The sequence below is a fragment of the Eschrichtius robustus genome, chromosome 18, assembly GCF_028021215.1.
Source record: "Eschrichtius robustus isolate mEscRob2 chromosome 18, mEscRob2.pri, whole genome shotgun sequence".
Classification (NCBI taxonomy): domain Eukaryota; kingdom Metazoa; phylum Chordata; class Mammalia; order Artiodactyla; family Eschrichtiidae; genus Eschrichtius; species Eschrichtius robustus.
Window position 1 is genome coordinate 5,468,282 of NC_090841.1, and position 8,670 is coordinate 5,476,951.

Below are 8,670 nucleotides of genomic sequence, written 5' to 3' on the forward strand. Positions count from 1 at the left end.
TAAAGTTTAACAACCAGCTCTTTGGGGGGGAAAATGAGCCTAATTTGTAGTGTTTGTGATGCCGTGGTGTAAACACTCCCACCCTGGCTGACTTCAAGCCACCACCATGATGTCACTGCCACTGGAGCTGAGAAGAGATGCATCCAACAGGCTCTTGCCCACCGCTGCCCCAGCTCCTGCACCTCTGCACGCACTTCTGCTGCTTCTGCTTAATTATGCGTTAGGTGTGCACAGGTTTGTCTCTCCAGGGAAATCATAAGCGTGGTGAAGGCAAAGAGAGTGTCCTATAGGTTTTTACATCAGCTGCAGGGCCTGGCTCAGTGTCCCACAATAGCAAGTCCCCCATAAGTTGTCACCAAATTGCAGCATTATTACTAGTTTTTTAAATTGAAGTGTAGTTGATTTACAATGTTGTGTTAATTTCTGCTGTACAGCAAAGTGATTCAGTTATACATATGTATACGTTTTTTCACATTCTTTTCCATTATGGTTTGTCACAGGATATTGAATATAGTTCCCTGTGCTCTACAGTAGGACCTTGTTGTTTATCCATTCTATATATAATAGTTTGCATCTGCTAACTCCAATCTCCCAATCCATCCCTCCCCAACTCCCCTCATTATTACCGTTTTTATCGTTGCTGTTGTTATTGTTAGTTAATACATTTTTAAAAATTAATTAATGAGTTAGTTTTTGGCCCTGTTGGGTCTTTGTTGCGGTGCGCGGGCTTCTCATTGCGGTGGCTTCTCTTGTTGCGGAGCACGGGCTCCAGGCGCACGGGCTCCAGTAGTTGTAGCACGCAGGCTCAGTAGTTGTGGCTCGTGGGCTCTAGAGCGCAGGCTCAGTAGTTGCGGCGCACGGGCTTAGTTGCTCCGCAGCATGTGAGATCTTCCCGGACCAGGGCTCGAACCCGTGTCCCCTGCTTTGGCAGGCGAACTCCTAACCACTGCGTCACCAGGGAAGCCCAGTTAATACATATTGAATTTAAATTTACTCTTACAAGAGTGTCACTTTTATTGTCTCATTTGCTGCTGATGAAAATAAGAGTGTATTAGAGACTATGGAAAACAGTATAGTGCTTCCTGAAAAAGTTAAAAATGGATTAACACTATTGAACTATATACTTGGAAATTGTTATGATGATAACTTTTATGTGGGATATTTTAGCCACAATTAAAATTCTTTTAAATATAGAATTACCATGTGATCCAGCAATTCTTCTTCTAGGTATGTATACTCAAAAGAATTGAAACCACAGACTTGAACAGATATCGCTACACCCGTGTTAATAGCAGCGTTATTCATAGTGGCCAAAAGGTGGAAGCAACCCAAATGTCCATTGACAGATGAACAGATAAACAAAATGTGGTCTATATACAATGGAATACTTATTATTCAGCCTTTAAAAGGGAATTCTGACACATGCTCCAGCATGGATGAACCTTGAGCACATCCTGATAAATGAAATAAGCCAGTCACAAAAGGAAAAATACTGTATGATTCCTCCTGTATGAGGTATCTAAAATGAGTCCAATCCATAGAGACAGAAAATAGAAGAAAGGCTGCCAGGGGCAGGAGGGGGTGGGAATGGGGAGTCATTGTTTAATGGATATGGGGTTTCAGTTTTGCAAGATGAAGAGATTTCTGGGGATGGATGGTGGTGATGTTTGCACAACAATCTGAAAATATTTATTGCCCCTGACCTATACAGCCTAAAATAATTAGGATGGTAAACTATGTATTTTACCACAATTAAAGAAAATTTTAAAGACTGTATTAGAGAGGATGAATGTATTTGTTGAAAGAGTTGTTATCAGAATTTTACTCATTGAGTGTCTGGAGAGCAGCGAGTGATGTTTTTGTTTCCTCGTCTCTCCTCTCCATCTTCCCCCTCCTCCGAGCACTTCTTTCTCCCTGTTGCCTCTTCTCACACTGTTTCCATCTCCATTCTTTATGCTGTATGTGTGCGCACAAGCATTTGCCAATAATTCTCAGTCATCAGAGTGGTACAATTCTTCATCGCACCTACAATTATCAACATCACCTCCCTGAAAAAACACGTCTCCTGAGGCTTCTCTTATCAAGTTCCCTTATCAAGGAGTTAGGGGAAGCCAAAGAAAGAGCTGCCTCAAATAAAATCTCAGAATCCCAGGACAGCAGACAAAGGATGGGGGGTCAGCAGTCAGAAGGGGGTTGGAAGGACCACATTTCTTTCAGGCCTGCCGCCTGTGTAGGGTCTCAGTAGAGTGTCTGGAGGCCCCTCCAAGGTTCTGCAGAGGGCAGCTCGAGCCTAGACACTTGGGGTATCATTTTGGCTCAGAATTCTCTCAACTACAGAATTGTGTAACTTAAGGCAGATCATCCCCCTTATATTCATTCAACATTTTTAAAAACTTCCATATTCTAATTTATTTATCTGTAAACTGGTATAACACACCTTCTTATAATTTTGGGGTAAAGTTCAGATATATGAGGTTGTGCTTTTTAAAAGCACAAAGTATGGGCTTCCCTGGTGGCGCAGTGGTTGAGAATCTGCCTGCCAGTGCAGGGGACCACAGGTTCGATCCCTGGTCTGGGAAGACCCCACATGCCGCGGAGCAACTAGGCCCGTGAGCCACAACTACTGAGCCTGCGCCTCTGGAGCCTGTGCTCCGCAACAAGAGAGGCCGCGATAGTGAGAGGCCCCCGCACCGCGATGAAGAGTGGCCCCCGCTCGCCGCAACTAGAGAAAGCCTTTGCACAGAAACGAAGACCCAACACACCCCAAAATAAATAAATAAATAAATAAATAAATAAATAAATAGTCTTAAAAGCACAAAGTATGACATATGCTCTCATATGTAGAGAGTGTGAGAGCCCTAATTACATGTAATGCATAAGCACATTCATGTGAAGTATTATTTTTTCTTTGGACCTTAGACCAGTGATCTCATGGCTGATACAGACCTATAGGTATTTTACCACACTGATCCAAATATATCAAACACTTATTGTTATCATTAGCATCAAACATGTTTATTTGTTAAATGTTCATTAAATGTCCATTTTGGTTGTGCATTGGTCCCTATAGTTTGGGTGATTGTCTTTGAAAATGGTGACCGGAAATCAATCCTATTTAGCTAAACCTATTACTAATGCCTAGGAAATGCTCTCAATTCCTGGTCCTATAGGTGATGTCTCATCTAACATCTCCCAAATTTCTGGATTGGGCAGAAGTTACAGAAATTTCCAGTTTCTATCAGAGTTTTCCCTGTGTTTGTATTAATTTAGGCTGTTGTTTCCATAATACATAAGTTTATCCTGAGAAGTGAAATCTGACCAAAATATAGATGGAAACATTTTAATAAGAATTTTATTCCAACTATAGCTATTTGTCTATAGTCATTTGAGGCATATATCAGAGGATTGTTTTCTACTTTAGGTTAAGTATCATTTAGTCAACAACTTTTTGTGAACGAATAACATTCTAGGATTCATGGCTAGTCCCCCCAAGGTGCTGCTAATAGACCACTTTGCTCAGTTCTTCATTCTGGGAAGGAGGTCCAGCTTCACCCCTCCTCCTCCTCATCCACCAGCCTCAGAAGGGAACTTGGACTTCTGGTGTTTACAGACAAATGTACAGACTGTGGTCCAACACTGGACACCTGCATAAGCTCATAGAAGAGCTTGTGGTTCAAACAGACAGTTTTACATTCTTGGTCGATTGTGGAAACTCCACCCCCACCGGACTGGGGCTGGGGGAAGTTCAGATCAAGCACGTGCACACCCCTTGTCTTACTGGGCTGACAACCTCCCCAGGAAAAGAAGGGGGAGCGACTGCTGTGTTAGGATACCCATCGAACAGGGGAGCAGATGGGGGCACAGAGGGAGCAGATCCCGGAGGGGATGGTTCCGGGGCCCCTGGGAGACGTGGGCAAGCTGCAAAACCAGACACTTAGTCCATTGCTCCCGCACCCCGAGACTCACAACGTGAGATGAGCTGAGAGCTAGATCTACGAGAAGAAAGGGGACATTTAAACCTCATTGCTTAAGCCCAGCAAGAAATGCTTCCTCCTCCAGAAACTAAAACGCATTTGTCATCCAAAGATCTTTACACGAAGGCAGTTATGTCAATACGCCATCTGGGCACAAAGAAAAGGGTCCATTTGAATGTACGTAAATGCTGTCAGCATTCAAGTTGTTCAAACTGTGGGTGACAGTTGTGTTTCAGCCGGTGCCACCTGCACCCTTACCTCTCCAGTCCCTCTTGGAAACCAATTGCTGCATCTCAAGGTTGCTGTTTCCCCTGACTACAGGAAAGGAAGTTATGAGGCTGGCTGCTTTTTCAGGCTTCTCAGGTCAGGAAGAAGTGATTTAATTTTTCTTGTTCAACCGATTACTTAATATCTACCATGAATAGAAGGTACTTATTTAAATATATCTTTCCTGTAGTGCTTTTCAAAGGGCAGATTTGAGTGCCCAAATCCAGGATGGCTTCCAAATTAATGATTTGCTTGTTTGTTTTTTAAAACATTTTCTCCCAAGATCAGAGGTGAGGGTTCTTCTGAGAAGAGAATAGTTTCAAAGTCTATGGCACTTCCTTACTGGAAAAGCAGGTGGTGAGAATAGAGGCTGGGAGCAGGTCTGGAAGAGTCTGGTTGGAAGGAGACCAGGAAGACGGCAGGACCTCTCTGAAGGATCCCAGCCCATTCCAACAAAAAAGTGCGAGTGGGAGATGGAGAAAATGTTTTTGTCTGGTTATATTTTTAAATGAATGGCCCCTTGATGAAAAACATTAAGACCTGTTGTCATTAAGAATTAGATATTATAAAAAATAAAACTTAAAAAATCTCCACACTTGACCGATAAAAGGGCCAGGGCAGTTACCCAGGGTGAAAAAGAACATTTTTAGTCCTTTGATAAAGCACTGCCAGATGTATGAATCATCCATACATATCCTTGGACATGTCCTTTGATATTGGAATCTGAGTTTTATGATCTGCCTGTAATTAAAGTTTTGGGTTAAGTTTTTAATGGAGAGAAAATTAAACACTTTAAAAGCCAACACCTTGTCTCTCAAGATGTAACCCGGGGCAGATTTTTATGGCTGCACTAGGCTTTTAGTCACTGGCTGGCACTTGCTTCCTAATTTTCAAACTGCTTCTAGCTTTTCCTCTTTATGGCAGGGGCTGTGCTTCCGGCGGGGCCGCAAGTGCAGACCTGCCCATTCATCCGCTGTAGACAGGCTCTGCAGCCACAGCTCCGTCCTGGTCCCAGCGGTGGGCAGGAACGTTATGAGGGGCAGGGGCTGACACTGAAGGGGGTGGGCCAGGCCTAGGGGCAGCCAAATTATAAGCTGAAGGAAGTCGAAATGGGAAACAGTCACTGTGTCTGAAAGAATAAAGAGCGTCTCTTAAATCACAGCTACCTTCACTGCCACACGCGCAAAGGTGTACCAGGCCGGCTGGTACAGGCTCCCAAGAATCTTCAGGAGCCTTCCAAGTCAGTTATTAAACATAGCCATTCTTAATAATAAATGATGTAAGAAAAGAAGGTGGTAATACTCAAAGTTGATCACTTACTGTTTGTCTTTTACTGCATTTTACTCTCATCTGTGTTCTTGAGATTATTTGGGTTATTGTGGAGACCCTGTAAGGGTGCATTGCTGGGCATCTCTTACCGACCCCACGTTCAGTGATGTTATGTCAGTAGACAGAAACTGGCCTTGGTGGGACTGTGTCTACCATAGAAACTGGCAAAATGCTTGATTCATTGTTAAATCAATCAGGGTTTGATTATAAATCAGGGCCTGATTTATTTTTTTGTTGATTGTCTAGACTTAAGAAAGTGATGGAGAAAATGTTAATACTGCAGATTAAACTGAAAACGTATATTATGTGTATAGCTGTTAAATTGTGAATAGCTGAAAAACTCAAAATGTGTCCTTCCAGTATATGAAAATATTATCTGACGAAGCAAAGAATTCACACACATCATTGATAAATAACTGAAGTTTTGATATAGTCTTTGTTGTTTTACTTTTACTGTTAAACAAAAATATCAACTGACAGTTCCGTTGGAACTATGTTTGTTCATCAACTGCACATATAGATTGGCCGTGGATACAAGCAACAAAAATCAACTGAAAGCATTCTGTGAGAATCAACTAGCTAAGTGGAATTTACAATCAAGAGTATTACATATTTTTTTAAATTTGTAAATTGTGTCACACATCTACAGCAGTAATAATATAAAATAAACCTATATATTATACATTATCATACAATAATAATGTACAGTAAACCTATATATTACATACATTATATATACACACACACAACATACACACATTTTTACCCCTGAGAACTGGTTGCTTAATATCTACTGCATGTCAGTGTACACACTAGTGCAACGTAATGCCAGACTTGTAGAACTCTTAGCAACCCAGTTTGACAAGCTAAATCCCTTATGGCTTACCTACCTCCATTGGTTTCCATATGACATAAAAAAAGAGCTCCTTGGATATATTCGGCAGAATTATGCACACTTTTTTTTTTTAAGATTTAATTTTTATTTATTTTTGGCTGTGTTGGGTCTTCATTGCTGTGCGCGGGCTTTCTCTAGTTGCGGCAAGCGGGGCTACTCTTCATTGCGGTGCATGGGCTTCTCCTTGCGGTGGCTTCTCTTGTGGCAGAGCACGGGCTCTAGGCGCGTGGGCTCAGTAGTTGTGGCTCGTGGGCTCTAGAGCGCAGTCTCAATAGTTGTGGCGCACGGGCTTAGTTGCTCCGCGGTGTGTGGGATCTTCCCAGAACAGGGATCGAACCCGTGTCCCCTGCATTGGCAGGCGGATTCTTATCCACTGCGCCACCAGGGAAGTCCCTATGCACACTTTTGACTTTGCAGTAGGGGCATTGGTGGTTCACACTGGAACTGCAATGCATTGGTGCGTTACCGTGTAAAGACTGGGAAAGTATAGGCAGATGCTAACGTACCCCTACATACCGCAGGGGTAATCAAACAACCCACACCAAGCTAAGTGCAGGGTAACAAAGCTAAACCAACAGTAAGTTATAATTTAAAAGCCAGAAAAGTGGCAATTGTAAAGCACAACCAGCTCACGACCGCCTGATGACAAAGTGTTCCTCCCCCAAACTTCAGGAATCCCAGCTATGCTGCAGGCGCCCCAGAGCCAGGCCTCGTGGCAGCCAGACCTCTGGGTTGGGGGGACCCTGAGTGGGGCTCTCAGTGTATCCAGTCCTGTGCTAATTTTAGTTTGTGAATAATACATTGTGCTAACTCCTAATGACTCACTGTGGGGTCACAAATAATTAGGCATGAGTCATCTATAAAAGCGAAAGTGTCTGGAATGGCCTGTCATTCATACATGAGAAAGGAGGGAAGGACCTGGATTTTGCCTCATTTCCCAGGTGGGCGGTGGGTCATGGAAGCCCCTACCTCACAGGTTCTGGGGCGTTGTGTGGACCCTGTACATCTCACACGTAAACGCTCTCTCCCCCAAATCAGACTCAGACTTGGAGTCTTTGTGCGCAATCAGGTCTGTGCTGGCAGCTCCTGACAGTAAGTGTGGCATCTTTGTGGAAACGTCAGATCCCTCTGGTGGTCATCACAGCATCTCTGGGGCCAAGTCAGTCACAGCATGTCTCAGGCAGCACCCGGCCACTCTGCTCCAGGTGGAAGGCCTTCCCTGACCGCTGGTCGCTACAAAGGCCCAGCTCCACCCGAGATGAGGGAGTGCTTGGGCAGACAGCCCTCTACCCTCCAAATGAGGGCCAAGTGGCCGGTTATCTCTGCTTGGGAAATTGTGGGTCTGCTTCCTGGTGTGCTTTCAAGAGCTTACCTTTCTGCTTATTTGTTTCTCCTGATCGAAACAGCTTTGGTCCACTGACAAACCGGCACCCGGAACTGACCCAGCAGCCGGACCGCCTCAGCCTCGGTTGAGAGTTGACTTGGGGGTTAAAGTTTACACTTTTTTGAGAAAGGTAGTAAAACATTAATGATGGGTAGAGTTCTTTCTCTTTTGCCCCATACGTTAACTGGGCTGTGCTGTTTGCTCTATAAAGTGAACTGTATTTGCTAAGGGTAATTGAAATCGGCAACACAAACGATCTCCCTGATTTCCTGCTGCTTCTGGCCTCTGTGTCAAGTGAGCATTGCCACGTGTTATGAGGCAGCTGGAAACAGCCTTGTCATGTCCAAGACCCGCTCTTCGTCAAGTCCCCCCGCCACGGGACAAATGCTGCATATTTTGTGAGAACCGCTGGAGCAGACACTGGGGTGCCTCAGATGCTAGGAGCCGCGAGGTTCCCAGAGCTTACACCCCACCCGCAAACGTACATCCGTGTCCCGTGGTGCACGAGAAATCGGGAGCTGGGGAGTCTGATTGACTTTCTTCATTGAAGACTCTGATTTTATTCCTGTCTCCGGCCCCCAGGCTCCTGGGTGACCTTGGACCATGCTTCGGATTCGGCATCTAGAATGTGATGTTATCTCTTTGTTCAGGGAGGTCTTCCCATGCTCAGAGCAGTGCCTGGCACATAGCAGGCACTCAGTAAGTATCTGTTAGACCAACAAAGGAATCCTATTACCTCTTCCACACTGGCTGCCCATGGCTTTTGTGGCATTTACCATCCCCCTGGGGAGACGTGGCTGTTACCCGGCACACAGGAAACG